At 41.7% G+C, this 18107-nt stretch overlaps 1 protein-coding gene across 2 annotated transcripts in view; it reads right to left on the reverse strand.

The window, feature by feature from the left end:
• The window catches only part of FBXL17 (F-box and leucine rich repeat protein 17), a 423447-nt gene that overhangs the window by 311363 nt on the left and 93977 nt on the right, over positions 1-18107 (reverse strand). The gene's annotated exons all lie outside the window — the stretch shown is intronic.

Raw genomic sequence — 18107 nt, forward strand, 5'->3', positions numbered from 1 at the left:
GCATGCAGTGAGGACAAGGGTTCACTTTCAGCATAAGTATATCCACCAGGCTTAGCATCCTTTGTTGAAGTCACTATCCATCACTGAGGAATTCTAGGTTCCTAATGTGTGATACGTTTATTTGGAGAAAATAGACTATAGAACAACAAAGTGGAGAGGGAGAATCAGTGCACAAACGAAAACATGACTCCGGGCTGTGGAAAGAGGGAAATCATGGTGCAAATCAGATGCCGAGGTTGGAGTCAAAGCTACTGGAAGACAAGTGGGGGAGGGGGACACGCCAGACTCGGTGTGATTCACATAGCTTATGTAGAACACTACTGGCCTGAACAAACACAACGGCATACAAAGGCACGGACGGAGCTTCAGTTCGCAACCATGGAGGGACCCTGTCTAACTGCTAACCTTGAACCCAGCAGTGCAGGGCTGAGAGGAGCAAAGGAAGAGAGTGTCGCTTCGCATCAACTCTTGGGGAATATACTCCCTCAGAAGTCGTTCTGAGGGGAGTTTCTAGTGAGCCTGGGTATGAAAGCTCGGGGCTGGGGCGAAAGCCCCATCAGAAGGCAGAAATGATGGGTTCACAGAATGCAGGAGAGCAAGAGCACTGGAACAGCCAGTGTGGCCGAAGTGGCCTCACATGACTAAACTTTCCTGGCTGGAAAAAGAAAGACAAAGGCAAGCAGCACATGGTCACTAACCCTGCCAATGTGACCCTAGATTGTGGGTGACCCCGCTTCTAGTCACAGTGCACACTCAGCTGAGGTTTGGGATACTCAGAGCCAATGAGTTCAAAATATAGCATACATAAATAGCCACACTTACTAGGCGTAGTGTGTGCCAAGCCAAGTCTCCGTTAAGCGTCATCTGGGATCCTGATAAGAGCCTCAAGCAGCTCTGTTATTCCCCCAGCCAGAAGGCAAACAAAAATAAGCCTAAGGCAAATGACTCATTCAAACCACCACAAGTATTAACTCTTAAAAAGGTGGAACAATCTATAGACATTCATATATAGCTGACAGTTACTCTGCACAATCCTAAACAAGGATACCAAATACAAAACATTTCTAGCCCTTGATAAGGAGCTGAAAACAATAAATCAAGGACTCCCGGAACCTTCACCCTTCACCACACTCCCACAGATTTGGTCCAGACACGTACTTCTGGTGGTTTCTGATTACACTTCTTGAATCAATCTAAAAAGTCCCGTGAATGAATCAAACAAGTATTTATAACTGGACTTTAATGCTCACTGCTGACATTGAAGACTGTCTTGAGTATGTATTAGGGTTGTCTCTGCCCTCTCTGCTCCACGCAGTACAATCCAAGCAACGCCAGCTCCATCTTCTGAACTCTCCATAGCTTACAGACTAGAAACAGGACTGCCACGCATGACCCCAAACAATCCTTCAGACACCAAGACACAGTGAGCTCCCACAAACACAAATCAAGTTTCTCCTGTGACTGACAAAGTGATAAATAATCTGACTCCTCCCCATCTTTTCCACCACATTTCAGCCTGTGCCTATATGAAGATATCACATCTATACCGTTCATCGCTCTATGCCCGAGGCGTGGTACAGAGCTTCAAGTAAAAGAGGAGTTCCAAAAATACACATTGGTGAAGTAGCACTGCCTTGGTACATACTAATAGCCTGCTGGTTTTATACTGAGCAACTTATCATTCTGATACCAAGAAAAGCTGTACTGTTGATTTTATTGCTCCCAAGTGGCACCAAGAAGCAGTGGCTAAGAATCAGATGAATATCTTCATAAAGCTAAGGACAGGATTTTCATAAAAAATAATTCCAGTAGTTTGGTTCCTCGTTGATGTATTTGAAGACAACTGGACACTGACATGGAGGAATCAACAGGGTGACCACCTCATTCTGTTCTGCTCCTCCTGCTCCACCCCCACCCCACCCCAGGAAAGCACTCTGAGGCTCCGTAGGGGGCAGTTTTGTAGGAATAAAACCAACTTCTTGATTGTACTCTGCAGCACTGTGTAGAAACCTCATCGTCTGGTTCCAGGCAAAGTCAGCACACAGCCATAGGCCTGGTGCTATACCTTAATGGGAAATTTTGCCAGGAAGTTCAGTTCAGCAAAAGCCAGCAGCTCAACGGTTCATCTGACTGAGCTCCTTCACCACAAAGCAGGTAGAGTCCAAAGGGCGCAAAAGTGGGCGTTGTGGGGATTATGCTTTAGGAAAACAGAAGAGAATTACCAAGCCAAAGAAAGACATAAAATGTTGCAGGATTCTAAGGATAGAAAAGGCACTCACGGTATGTCCACTCAGTCATGCTCAGTCTCATAAATCCCTTTAAGTTAACAAATGCTGGAGTGCCACCTGCATGTACAATAAATAACTCATATTATCTTCTGATGGAGCTCTGACATCTGACCATGACATACAGTCCTCACCTCCAAAAGCAGAGGCTACAGGTTGGGAGGTGACCACAAAGAAGTGCCATTCCCCAAGCCATCAGTGAGACCTCTAGCAATATCCCCAAACCAGTGAGACCATGGACAATGTTGCAAAGCCTTAAATGAGACCCTCTACAATGTTTCCATCTGTACACTGCATCCAGGTCAGTTAGCCCAGCTGCGCAAGACCTTCTGCCTGTATCCCAAACAAAGTTGGAAGACGACTTGACTATGGATGGCTAAAAGCCAAGCTGAGGCTTGATGGTAAAGGAATATATGTTTTTAGCAACATGAGATATGCCCAGAGTAAACACACCCAAAGGTGCCAACACACCCCAGGCCCACGGCTTGACAGGACTGCTCAGTGAAGTCCAACAAGCAAGCACAAGACGCCCTTGAGAAGGTTTAGTAGGAAGCTATAGCCACAATAAACTCCACGCTTCAGAGCACAGTTATGATGACCACTCCAGGCTGGTAGTTGCCCAAAGACAACAACCTACAAAGAGCATGTGAAGTCTGATGACAGCAAAAATTCCCAGATGGAAGAAGGCTATTAAACATAAATTAGAATGACAGGCTACAATAAAAAGTTAATAATAATCACAGTAAAATGTTCTGTTTGTTTATTCATTTTCTCAAAATCTATGGAAAAAAGTCTTCCTCTTTTCCTTTCCATTTATTTGTTGGCTTTTTTCATAGATGCCTTATGTACCTTCTTAATACACTAGAATATTTGTCATTTGATACCACATATTCATATATGCAAACTCCAGATGTCTGTGTGTGTGTGTGTGTGTGTGTGTGTGTGTGTGTGTGTACATGCTCACATGTGCACACATACCTGTGCATGCAAGAAAAAATGATAAAGAGATCTTGGAAAAGTGAGGAAGGGAGAAAATAATGGAATGTGTGTAACATAAAAGTAAAAAGTGAGACTATTTGAATGGATGCAAGGAACAGTAAAAGGGAAGCAGAAAAACAGGAAAAGGCAGTACAGGAAGGAGATTTAAAAAAATAAAAAGAAATACATCATAAGGAAATACATTACTTTTTACGATAGCTCCAAAAAAAAATAAAAGACATCTGAGATGAAATAGTAGCACATAAAAAACAGAGAAAAATACAATCTGTCACAAAAAACAATTGCTAAATGCAGAGACAAGTGGCTGGGTATACATTCACTTTACAAGTCACACGTGATTACAGAAGAGGAGGCATTAAGTGAGAAAGACCAAGGCGGTGGATGACACAAGGAAACCGTGTCTTCCAGGCAGAGCGGAGCAGCTGCAGAAGTGAACTCACGGTGGTGGCACTGTTCTAACTTGGCAACAGTGCCCATGTGAAATAGCAATTTTAACAGAATTAATCTAACACGATGATTGATAAATCTCATTTAATATTTGCTAAAATTAAAAAAAAATGACCCTTAAAAAAGGCATTAGAACTCAGTGATTTTTTTCTAAAAGTTTAAAATTTCATTAGTGTCCAATGAAAATTTGGCAATTTGATTGTTTAGCTGAACTTCCCCATTTTAAGTCATTCTATCTTATTTGTCAGTCTCCCTACTGAAAACATGGCTTGGCGACTTTAAAAGCCTCTAAATTCCACCTTAAAGGATTTATGCTGGGTGTGTTCCTACTTTAACTAATGAAATGAGCATTCTAAAACATAATTTATGAATGCAGCCACAAGGGGCACACAGCAGTAAGAATTACAAATACTTGAGAGTAGACATGCACTCACACATTAGCCTAGGAGATCGATAGACAAGTACAAGTGTAATTTGATAGAAGTGAGCACGAAGCTCAAGTAACTGCAAGTTACTTCTGTGGCTTATCACAGAAGAATGCTTTAATTACATGAAAGCAAACTTTTCCTATTCTGTTGAACTTTATTTCATTTTTAACTAAAACCTTTAAGTTAACAGATACACTCAGAGAACTCATTTCAAAAACTAAAAAAAGAAAAAAATTCATGAGCGTGACTGAATGTTAAATTAACCCACCACGCAGATCGCTCACAAAGCTTGTAGCTTTGGATGGATCGTGTGCTGTGTAAGGAGACAGGAAGTAAGTTTATACAATTTGAATTCTGCATCATCAAGTTCTGAATGATGCTTCTTTCTAAAACATAGAAGGAAAGTGAAGGACAAAGAGCAAATATTGTCTCAAAAGCAGTGGGGCTAATGAGTACTTCTACATCGATGCTAAAAGCCAAACAGCAGAAGGCAGGCAGCCATGAGCAAGGTAAATTACTGAGACGTCCCAACGGTCTATGCTTCTCTTCTTGACAATGCACCTACAACCTCTGCTGCCAACTTTTTCCTCTCCATCCTCCCTTGGCTCTCTCTGGCCTCCCTACTTCCTTCTGTCACCTACACCCAGTGCTTGGCTCTTCTTGTGCTCCTTGCAAATTCTTTCACCCACTATACCACTCTTCCTTAGCTGACTGCTCATGAAAGAAAATAAAAGGCACTGGTGGAGGGGGCAGGAGAGACAGGACTTCTCTGTGTAGTTCCTGCTGTTCTTGAACTCACTTTGTAGAGCAGGCAGGTCTTGAATTCACAAAGATATGCCTGCTTCTGCTTCTTGAGTGCTGGGATTGAAAGAGTGTGCCTGACTGTCACAGTAACTCTGGTGCCCCATATCTGGACCACATCTCCTAGATGGGGAGGCCTGGTGGCACTCAGAGGAACGATAGCAGGCTACCAAGAAGAGACTTGATACCCTATGAGCATATATATACAGGGGGGGAGGAGGTCCCCCTCAGTCACCGTCTTAGGGGAGGGGAGTAGGGGGAAAGCAGGAGCGAGGGAGGAATGGGAGGATACAAGGGATGGGATAACAATTGAGATATAATATGAATAAATTAATAAAATATTAAAAAAATAAAATAAAAATAAAGGACCATGCTATCACTGCCCAGATCAGAAAGAAAGCCTTTTAAATAGTATTGTTATTTTAAATTATGCTAGTTTAAAATAAAGTTTTAATTATAAATTATGTAGATACAGACTAGATAGATAGACAGATAGATAAAATAATGACAAAGTATTACTCATCTCTAAGATTACATGACAAAATTCCTGGAATCAGACCACCTAGGACAAAAGCCAGGCCTGCTTCTTATTAACTGTGAAACCTTAAGGAAGTTACTCAGTATCTGAAAAAAACAAGTGTAAAGCTGAGATACAAACCGCTCGGGCTCACAGAACACAATGGTTAGCCACTGCTCAGTGCACAGATGCTCACACCATGGCCTACTTCCCTGGAGATGGTACTGTGAATATTGTTATGCAAGCCTACCTTATTACTAAATCTGCACTCAGAAAAAAAAATACATATACAGTCAATAGAAATGTGTTATAATGTCATAAGTACCCTCTCCCAAGCTAGTAAAAACAGAAATGGCCACCACTGTCTGTTCTACACGCAGACTGAGTTGACATACATGGGGAGGGAGGTGATACTTTATTAACATGTCAAGTTTAACTATATGTAACAAGATGGCATGCACTTTGTCACAAGTTTAAAATCGTAAGTACACTGATACATATCTTGGCATCTTCCTGGGCAAATAATTTCACCCCAATAACACTTAGAGCACAACAGTCTACTGTCGGTAATGTCTTCGGAACACATAACAGGGTGAAAAAGCCCCAAATGAGGCTGTCCACTGCCTTCAAATGTAGTCTCCAGTAGTAAGGGAACATGTTGAATTTACGCGTATATGATGTGAATGCACAAAATTTCCTAACTGCAAAGAGCACACCCACCCCAGGAGGGCTGACACAAAAGATAAAAGGAGAAGTGCAGATGCACCAACCTTCAAGAGTCATCTGAGCTGCAAAAGTATTTAGATTAGACTTTTAATATTTTAGCAGGTAAAACTACTGCTCAGGATGGATAAAGTCTAACCAAGGAATAAAGCCCTAATAATCTATGTTTTAATCATAAATGAAAGGCAATAATCATTTGCTTAAAAAAATAACACACAGAATCTGGTGCATGAATATAGACCATTTCTTACATATTCATGGTAACATTCTTTAAACAAGAAAACCCATCATCAAAACAAAATTTACATTAGGTTATTCATTTTTCATCATGTCAGACAAATAAATTCAGAGCTCGCTAAAAGTTCTTGCGTACATTTTGAACAGCTTGTAAAACCTCACCTACTTTAAGGTTCCAATAATAATAATAGAGGAGGGCAAGTCTGCCATTCAGCCGAAACCAGCATGCTTGGCATACGTGCCCACTCTACTGCCAGGGAGCCAACTACAGAAAAGCAAGGAGAACACTGTGCTCACCTGACAACAACAAAACAAAGTGCACTGTGCGAATGTCTCACACTTTTTAAAATCAGAAGCCCAGAATGGACAAAGCTCATGATGCCTTGCCTCTGGATTGAGAGGCAAAGGTTTACAGCCTCTTGATGAGACACCTCTAGCAAATCCAGCTGCACAGGCCCAGAGATAAACATCAGTGAAAATGTGAAGAGATGCATCACTCCAGGCAGAGCAGGCAGCGGGAACACTGCGTCATGGAAGCCGACTTGACCAATGCAATGCAGAAGAAGTGCCATTAAGAAAAAGTGAGGATCTGAGTGCCTGCTTATCAGTCATGATGCTGGTTTATATTCATGTCTGTTTCTTATTTAGCAGTGTAGAAGTCTTAACGAATTATACACACTTTGAACCAGGAGGACATTTAGGAACTCCTACAGAGTATGTTAAGTAAAGAATCAGAGAGATTTGCACATGACGATGTTCACTGCAATACGACTTACAGTAACAATACTTTAAAGCAGGACATGGCTAAATGATGGTGTGCGTGGCCAAAAAGATATTTACTAAAAATGTTTGTTCAAGTGCAAAAGTCAATGCAATTTAAGTGGCAGATACGAAATTAAAAGGTGTATTAATGTGATCCTTTGTATCCACACAGAAAACAAGCCAGAGCAGACTGATCATCACTTCTGTGTGCCTCTGGACAGTGCCACAGAGCTCCAGACAAGGGTTTGAATGCCCACCATCTATAGACCGAGAGCCTTGTACACGGAGGCAAACACTCTGCAACTAAGCAGACACCCAGACATCCTCTGACATTGCCATGTCAGGCAGAGCCCCAACTTTGTTGCCCAGGCTAGCCTTGAACTCACTTTAACTCAAAAAGGCCTTGACGTTATAATCCTCCTGCCTCAGCATCAAAGTAGCCATGGATACACACTTGCACCAAATGGGTATGGCTTTTCCACTCACACTCACAGAAAACAATTAAAAACAAGAAAAACCTATGCATGGCAGGAAACATTTTCAACTTAATAGTCCTTTCAGCCTGAATAATTTCCATTCAAGCTTAGAAAACTTACAAAATAAAATGGAAATATCTTTAGAAATTAAGAGAAACTAAGTGAAAAACAATACTATATTATTATATATATTAGCTGGTCTTTATTCTTAAAAAACAAAAGTCTAATAGACTATGGGGAAGGAACATTTTACAGAGCTGTGCATGTGAAATCTGAGCATGCTGTATCAGGACCAAAGAACTATTTTTTTAATCTGCTTTTATTTCATATATATTGAAAACTTCAAAGTCTTTCTTTAAAATTAAGGAATAAAAACAATGTGATGTTGGACTTATTTTTCTAGTTTAAAATAAAAATATGAACGTATGTAGGTAGGATGCAAAACCCAGTCATCTAATTAGAACCGATTATTAAAAGGCATTTTCTGGTGGATGACTATGAGGCATTTAACTGAGGAGAACACTCCAGGAACTTGTCAGGCAACTCCCTCGTGGCATGGTGAAAATATGCTTGTGCCACACGGCTACTCCCGCATGCCCAGGCTGAAGATAACATACATCCCCAGACCCACTGGCACCTGCTGTTAGTGACCTAGCAGGGAAGCTAGATTGCCCATTAGCCTGCCTCCTCGAGATCACCATCTCTAAATTCCTTCCACTGTCATTTCTGAGGTGCCACCTGACCCTGCTCAGTGTTTATCTTTTGGTTACAGTCCCTACAAGCTGTACTTGCTCTGGCTCTAGAACATTCATCTCTGTGACACCAAAGGCACTCAATGTCCTTTTCTGTCTTGCAGAATGAGCCCAAGGTCACATGTGACACCCTACAGCAGGACAGCCTGCAGCAGTTCAGTGTCAGATGTAAGCCCAAGGTTTCCCGCTCTGTATCAGGCTTCCCCTAAAACCCAAACCCAAAGCCCGTGTACGCCCACCCTTCCCTTCACTAATGTCTGTCTTCCACACAAAGGGAAGGACTTGAACACATGGGCTGAGGAAAGAGAGATGTCATAAAACTTGCATGTTCCCCTGTAAACACGTGTACACACAGACACACACACGCGCGCACACACACACACACACACACACACACACACATCTTCCTCCTCATGTTTTCAAAATATGTACACTAGAAATAAGCAAATACTATGCATGTGGCTACATAGAGAAAGGACCCCAGTTGCTCATGTGTGCTAAGGCTTACATTTCCAGTCTTTGTACTAATGAGAAGTGGCAGGACCCTTAAGAGACGGAAACTGGAAGTTGAATCAAAGGCAGCATGTCTTGAAGGTGACATTGGAATCCTAGTCCCTTCCTACGTCACCATGTTTCCACCTACAACATGAACAGCTTCTTCTGTCATGGACTTCCACCATGACGCACTGCCTGACTGCACTAGTACAGGAAGGCAAGAGAGGAGAATTATCTGAGGACATTAAAATAAAACAATAGAGTACCCATCAGAAAAATACTGGGAAAACACACCAAAACCAAAATTAAGCCTAGACACATACGGGGCTGTATCAGAGGCTTTCTCGTTCCCGCCATGGGAATTTTAAGAGTGAATAAAGGAATTAAATCGATATTGAAAGAAACAGCAGAAATCTCCCCTAGCTTGATAAACGATGTGAACCTGCAAATTTAAGGTCAGTAAGCTCCCAAAGAGAGAGACCCACCGAAATGCACATTAAGGTATCACATAAGGAATTACTAAAGACTAAAACCAAAATGGCCTGAAAGCACTAAGACCTCTGTGCAAGTGAGAAGGATAATTCGAAGGACATCTTTATCAGCACCATGAGAGTAGGGCAATACTTTTAAAGTATTAAAGCAATTTAAATTTTCAAGCCAAAATTCTAAACCTAGCAAAGATACACTTCAGGAATGAAGAGGAAATTAAGATGTATACTGACGAAGAAAAACCTAACAGAATTTCTTAGCCAGCCAACCTGCCAGAAAAGAGTAACAAAAGGAAGCTCTTAAAATAGGCAAGGACAAAGGAAGGGCTCTCAGAAGACTCACAAGAAGAAGCAATGGGAAGTGTAGAGAGATGGGTACCACAAGGGCTCTACTTCCACCCTCAGGCTTCCTAAAATTACAGTTGAAACATTCGAGGCAAGAACAGGGTAGAAAAAAAACAAAGCTAGACTCGGGTGGCAGCTAAAGCTCCCGTCCTATCTTCTTCCTTTTCTTCAACCAGCAGATGGCCAAAGCAACTGGCCCTTGGCCCAGACACCACTGTAACTCCTCTGCGCATGCTTGACATTGATCAGACAACCCACACGCTGCTGCCGCCATAATGGCAGGGGGCTAGTGCCTTCTTCTGATAAAGGACTAAGCCAGAATACATCTGGCTGATGTACGTCTGCACATGACTCCTAATCATGGAGGGATAAACAGTTTAAAAAAAAAAAGTTCTTTCTTACGATCTAGCCAAACACAGCACGCATACTGCTCTATTCTGTGCCAACCTCCAATGCATAAAAACACAGCAATAGTCAGTGTTGTTACATACACCACCATGCAGACTTACAGTAAGTTTTACTCTGCCAGCAGTGACAGGACCTGAACTTACAGAGTAAGAGAGGAAAGGGGCGACCTCTGTGCCTCTACTCAGGACCATGTCGACTCTGGCTTTAGTTCACATTCCAAGATTCCAAGCAAGACGCCAGGAGGAACAGTGTGATTCCAAGAACAAGAGAAATGTGACCTTAGTTTCATGAAAATGCCATCAGGAACCCCCAATCCCCCAGTGGACATAATGTATTACTAATAAAATACAAATGCAGAGAAAAGCCCACTGGGGACCACTGCTTTGGAGCAGAGAATCATCTTTCTTTCACCTACAAGTAAACAACAGGAATGGAGGCACTGTGTGCTGCTTAGGAGGGAGCACTGTGTGCCGGTTAGGATGGAGCACTGTGTGCAGGTTAGGAGGGAGCACTGTGTGCCGGTTAGGAGGGAGCACTGTGTGCCGGTTAGGAGGGAGCACTGTGTGCCGGTTAGGAGGGAGCACTGTGTGCCGGTTAGGAGGGAGCACTGTGTGCCGGTTAGGAGGGAGCAATGTGTGTCGGTTAGGAGGGAGCACTGTGTGCCGGTTAGGAGGGAGCACTCTGTGCCGGTTAGGAGGGAGCACTGTGTGCCGGTTAGGAGGGAGTACTCTGTGTGCCGGTTAGGAGGGAGCACTGTGTGCTGGTTAGGAGGGCGAGCTGGCACTCACTGGCTACTTTACAAAGCGTGCTTTTGTCATGCAAGCAAGAAGTGACCTTATTATTTTTAAGAACTGTTTCATATCCAAGAGCTCGTATTAATCTCTTCAAAGTTCTTTTTTTCTTTTCTTTCTTTCTCTCTTTCTTTCTTTCTTTCTTTCTTTCTTTTTTTTTAAGGTTTAAAAGCCAGGGAATTTAGATATTTCAGCACCATTAGTGCTAACCTTGGCACTGTGACTGCTACCAATCAACTTTTTTTTTTTTTGCTTTTAGAAAGAATGTATAATTTTGATGAATGCTATTGCAAATTACACACTGGAAACATAATTTTTCATCTGAATGGGGCCAATGTCTCCTGGCATGCTTGTCACCATCACAATATAACTGCTAATCTTCAGATACAGTTATTAGCAACTTCAGAAAAGCATTCCGAAGACCAATTCTCCTTTTAAGGTCAATGATGGCCAGTTAATGACCAATTGGCTCTAACCACTGCTGTCCTGACCTTTACATCACGTTCTAAAACACGACAATAAATAACTATTAATAACGACCTGTTTTGAAGGATGGTTTGCTGTGACCATCTATGCTCACTGAAAACAAAATTGTTTTTTGTTTATATAATCACTCAGTCATTTGCTGATTTTTGCTTGTTTTCTCCTTGCAGCTGGTGGTGTTTTATCATTAAAATGGAAATAAGGGTGGAGGATGAGATAAGCTGAGATAAGCTGTTGGCACTAAATGATACAAAATACCAGTGAGACAGTTTTGGAGTAGACAACAGGGAACTAAAAGGTATGAGATGAAAACTAAAGGCCCTCACTTTCACTGCCAGAGGCCCTCAGATGCTCAGTAAGGATGCCTCCACACGGCACATGCATCTCTTTCATTTCTTCTGACTTCATACAACAAATTTACTTGACATGTTTCAAATTTGGGATATCTCAAAGACTCTTAAACGGTAGTGGGAAGTTTCTCTTATGTACAGTAATCTTAGAGGAAAATAGAAATGTATTTAATTGCTCCTATATTGAGTTACACACATCTCAGTCACCTATCATCTGTGTTGCTTATTTTCCTTTTATGTCACATGGAATGCTCCTATGGGCATGCTAATATACATCTTCTGGAATACATACAATAGTTCTCTGTATTCTGACTCATGTAGAAGGACAGTCTTCAGTGACATATTTTTGCTAAACTATCTTCCAGAAAGAATAGAGTGACTGAACCTAGTTGCTGGAGAAACTCCTGGGCACTGCCCAGAACTCTGTACAGGGAAACACAGATCAGAAATCCTCACACCTGAAGCTGTTTCTTTACTTACAAGGGGGTAAGATGGGCATCTTTCTTCAGAAACAGTGTTTTTTAAATATTACCCTGGTTTTCCTATTTAGTTAGCACAGTAAGATGAAGTCTGGCCCATTCAATGTAGGGCCTGGCACACAATAGCTACAAACTTACAGATCTGTAGACTGAACTGCTGTATAAGCAGACTGTATTATTCTGACAAACTCTAACGCTGCTTTTTAAAAGCCGTGAGATTCCTGAAACTGAGCCAAAAGAAGCTGGCAGCGCCACAGGCGAGCGTGTCACACATGAGCACAGCCCAAGTCAGCCTCCCACAGCCAGTCACAGTCTCTCTGGTGCCTAACAGACATAGCTCCGTGTTCTAGAAAGGTTTTGTAAAGCTGAATTAACTAATAATCCCCTTTATAGATTTTATAGGCTTTTCTTCCTTACATATTTGTATTGCACACCCTCCTATAATCATTTTTTATCTTTTTGCCTGACATTATGGGGATAAGATATAAGCATACTTTAATAACTTTAGCCACTTATAATACATTACACAGTAATCTACTTCTTAGCTTTCTGATAGTGTACTTTTAGAAGTGCCGCAAATGACTATTAACTGCACATATGTTTGCACACATCTAGAGCATCCTCTATACAGCAGCATGTGCACATACACCTGGAACGTGGACTGTGTGCGCATATACCTGGAACATGGAACATGGAACATGTGCACATGCACCTAGAACATGGAACATGTGCGCACATACCTAGAACATGGAATCGTGAAGCTTCAGCTTTGGAGAGGATGCAGAGCACAAGCTGTGAGAACACCAACTGTCACAGGCGATGAGGACAATGACAGTTTTGATACCTGACAGTTTCCTCCTCCCCGAGGTCCCTTCGCTCTTGCTGTTGGCAGGGGACTGGTGCGCCATAAAATATAAAGTGAGTTACAGTTATACACGAACTAATATATGACTACACAACACCCACAGTGCAAAAATCAAGGCAGCAAAGTAGGGCCAAGTGACACTTGCCTATGATCCTAGCACTCAGGGAGGCAGAGGCAGGAGGATCTCTGTGAGTTCAAAGCCAGCCTGGTCTACAGAGTAAGTCCAGAACAGCCAAGGCTACACAGAGAAACCCTGTCTTTAAAAAAAAAATCAAAGCAGCAACAGGTTTGTTAAAATACAATAATACTATGTTGATAAGAATAAATTTTGAAAAAAGCAAGAATACTAAATGGTCCCTATTTTTTAATTTCCTCTAAAGCGTTTCTAAGACATAAAACTAATAAAACCAAATACAAACATAGTAATATATTCAGTGTGGATGCAGCAGCCAACTGTTTATTAAAGTTGACAATGTATAGACATATGCCTGGGGATTTAGTAGCACTTAAACATATTCTGCCCCACAGAGGAAAACGCATGATGCACACGTAAGAGCAAGCCCGGCTTTAATCGAAGGGTAGAAGCCACATTTGCCACCTAGAGCAGGACATAAAGCTTTCCTGACAACAGAGGACGAAGAATTGTGTCACCATTAGAAACTCTCAAACTACTATTTACATGGCTAAGCTGGGAGAAAGGGAAGAGAGAAAAAAGCATGTGGAAAGGCAAGGAGGCCTGATACAGAGACACTATTTCCTTATATAAAAATGTCAAAGTGCAATGAACCAGGATTGAGCCCTAAGCACACACAGCCACGTTCTTTCCCAAATGCAAACCTGTCATTTTCTGTGAATCTAACAAGCTATGATTTTTTTTTAAATAGAGATTAGGGATGTCGCGGTGTCTTAACTCCCTTGAGCAACCCCTGTGACCTACGTTTTCCCTTTACCTGCTGTAACCCTAATCACTGAGTCCCAGGAATCACCGTGTGATCTCATTTATCGGGTTTTTTAAATGAGAAACACTTAGCAACACTATATGGCATGTACGCGGGATCCACAGGAATAGTGTCATTGGCTGTTGCCAAGCTGCAACCTGTGACTTTCTCTTGAAAACCCCGCCCACCTTGGGTGGGATCTTCCCTTCTCTCCTCGGTGTCTGTTTTTTACCTGAATGCTTAAGTCTATTAAATTTCTTCTGCTTTATACTGACAGCTGCATGATGAGATGCATAAAGAATCTGGCTCCAGCTGTGTGAACGCCTGCTGACTCCTGAGGATGCTCAGGAGGCTCATGGAGTGATGTCACCAGCTACTGACAGGACCACCACCCACATGAGTCCATCACACCGGTACTTTTAGAAAAGATATGAACTGGTAAGCATATCTCCTGAGGCCTTGCTTACATGAAGTTCTGCATCTTATAGAAAGACAGACTCAGAATTTCTATCCGTGATCTGAGAGAATTAGATCAGCACATACAAACAGATCACCAAATCAATAAGGTAGTCTCAGGGAGGGTAAATTTCAAAATTGACTATATGATCAAAGGAATTAAAAAGCTAGTATAGAGGAAGTTTCCAGGCTGTCCTGGGACACTTTCCTCTAAAAATTGGTCATATAAACTATAGGAAAGGTTGGCTTTTCCTATTTTGTTTTGTTTTGTTTAAAACACCCATTCTGTGCCTCTGCACTTGTTCTAAACTTGAAGTTTTGGTATTTGCATTTAAAAAAAAAACAGCCCCCTAAAAATCATTTCCAAATGATTCAAAGCTACTAAACCTACTACTGTAAATCTTCCTTTTTATTATTACTGGGGACGGGGGACATGTCAGAGCATGTGGAATCAGTGCTGTCCCTCAGCCTTTACATGGGTTTCCAGGCACTGAACGCAGGTCACCAAGCTTGCTTAGCAAACACCTTTACCAACAAAGCCATCTCACTCACTCGCCCTAAGGCTTAAATCACCACCAATACTTTCATATTCATTGAAGCCGAAAATGCTACCTCTATGCTCAAAATCCTTTAGTCTCCCAAGACTGCTGATGATCTGATAAGAATCCACGGTGTTCCTCGGGACACGCTGCGCGTAGGACTTCATCCCAAGGCTCAAACTGACTTCTGACTAAAAATGAAACCAGGAATGCGCTACGCTCCAACCAGTTTCTCCAAAGCTGTAATGTTGGAAAACAATAGAGGTCCCTTTAACTGCCTTCCAAAGAGACTACGTTACATTTCAAAGTAATATAAAATGATTTCCAGTGAGCCATAATTTCATGAAAATACATTTCCCCCATAAAGGTAAAATGTGCAATAACGATCAAGGGAAGCAACACGAAGGACAAGGACAGGCTCAGTGCGCTGCTTCCTCCAGCGGTGCCGCCTGCAGCACAGCATGAAGCTCTCCAGAAGCCACTGTAGGCAGGCAGTCTGTGTATCCTCCTCCTGTTGGCGACAGACACGGGCTGCTGTGTCGCAGTGCACTGCTCTAGAAAGCCATGCCATCTGTACACTGATCTACTGCTTCATGTGCCTATACATTAAGTTACAATCCATTTAACATAGCTTCCATGAATGTGCAGGGACCTACACAACTGTATGGAAAACAACAGTATCTCCATCAAAAAGATTGTTTAATTAATACTGAAAAAGTGGGATATATATCATAATGCATATCTGTGGTTTGCTCTTTGATATAATGAAATATGTTTTTTCTCAACTTCTGAAAATTATTAAGATAAAAATAATCATGGCAGAACACATTTATTCTAAAATAACAGTGATCAAAAACTTATTTAACATACAGCATATTTTATTTTATACACATAATATAAAACAAAATTTGACCTTAGTCATTTATTCACATGATCTTTTAAAAGTTGTCCTTTTCAAAATGTTGATTGAAGAACTAATACATGATGCCAAGCATGGCAGTGCACACCTTTAATCCCAGTACTAGGAGACAGAGGCAGGTGGGTCTCTGTAAGTTCAAAGCTAGCCTGGTCTACAAAGCGAGTCCAGGACAGCCATGGCTACATAGAGAAACCCTGTCCTCCCCCCCACCCCCAAAAAAACTAATATGTTCTTTTATGTTTCTTCATCAATTGCTGAGTGTTTGTAGATTCAAAAGAAACTCAAAAAAAAATCATAGGTTTCAGATGCTTTTGCTTTTAAAACAGTAACTTCTGTTTTTTTCTTTTTTTGTGAGAACTAGCACAGCTGTGCCGTCCAGAGCACAACAAAGGCAGGATGACACCATTCCTCACGTAGGAGACACACTGTGTGCACACGCTGTACCACTCTGCACTGCTTGAGAACCAGAGGAAGATCCAAAAGCCCCAAACACTGTAACCCTTCCTAGGTTTTAATAAGCGACCCTTGTGAAGCCTATCTCCAGCTTGATGACTTTAGACAAATCGCTTAGGAAAACGGAGCTTTGAATATGTCGTTACAAACAGACTCTGAAGGTTTTGTCTCACTGCTACTGAGAAATGGGAAACAGTAAAGGTTGACTACTCTTTGCATGAAGCCCTAAGGACAAGAGCAACTGTAATTTGGGCACTGGTTACATATCCCTAATCCAAAAATCTAAAGTATGTAATACTCCATCATCTAGCACTGGGAGATTAAAGATGCTCAACCTCTCCTAAGACACAAAGTCCTGTGGTCATGGCATGAGAGAGCGTGCATGGTCCTGACAAGCATGCACAAATATTACTGAAAGCTTGGAATACCTACTGGCTCCTGCGTTCTTTCACTCAGATAAACCATTTTACCTACATAGGTTCGTCTTCATATATAAAATTACACTCCTAGATCCCAACCACCCACGTGTAAGAGCCTCTGTCTCAAACCACACGTCTAGGAGGTGAGCTGAGTAGGAGTTTGGTTTCCGTATCTATCACATGATATGGCTCTCTAGTACTTTCATCTCTGCCCCACTGTCAGTACTCACAGAAAAATGTCAACAAATAAAACAGCACTTGTTCTGACATGAGAAAGAAGAGAAAGAGTTAAACGTAGAACAACTGATGGAGGAGTTATCTAACTATCTACTGACTGTCTCTAAGTTGGCAGTAAGTAGCTTGCAGGCCATGAAGAAACAGTCAAGAGCAACAAGACTGGAAACACATTACTACCTGAATGCGCCCAAAGAAGCACAGCCAGGAGTTAGGAGCTGAGCAGAGCTCGGACCCGGGGCCTTCGGGGAAGCCTGCTCTCCTGGTGGGTACCGTGCAATAGCTTCTGTGTAGCTTATTTGCATCTCCCATCTCCTGACAGGATCATGACTTGACTGCAAGCAAGGATTACTGTCTCATTTACATTTACAACCCCTGCTCCATCTAGCACACGGTTAATATTAGGCAAATTATTTAAGAATGATGCCTTCTCAAGAAAATCAGTGCTTATCTTGACATGCAAGCAAAGCATCAGCTCCAGTCAAAGTCAAAATATTTATCATTAGGCACGTTTGTGTTTTCTTTATTTTAGCTTTCATTTATTAGGACTATGTGTGCACATGGTTTGAGTCGTCAAATAACTCCAGAGGCATGTTTAAAAATATAGTAGGCTACTCTTCCCTCACCACCTCACCATTGAGCTCCCTTCTCAGAGGTAAACACTTTTAGTTCCATAAGAAACTTATTCTAGAATGTGCTTCCATATTTCTAAATACCATGCCTATTTCTAAATACCATGCCTACACTGCCAGTTTTCAATATCAAATTTGAATCATTTATCTAATCTACACAGCCTCCTTCTTGACTTGCTCTGTGCTAATTAGGTTACATTCTCACCTAGTGTGCATTTATTACAAGCATGTAAATAGTTCACGGCAGCCATATCACGAACTCTTATTATTTATTTCCAAGAACAGCTTTTGTTTGCCTGAAGTTAGTAAGTTTTCTTAACTTAACTGTCTAAGTGTGTAAGAGGAATTCCACACCAATGTCATCTTTACTAGGTAATATCTCTTAA

This window comes from Acomys minous, assembly GCF_964271855.1.
Source record: "Acomys minous genome assembly, chromosome: 4".
Lineage (NCBI taxonomy): Eukaryota > Metazoa > Chordata > Mammalia > Rodentia > Muridae > Acomys > Acomys minous.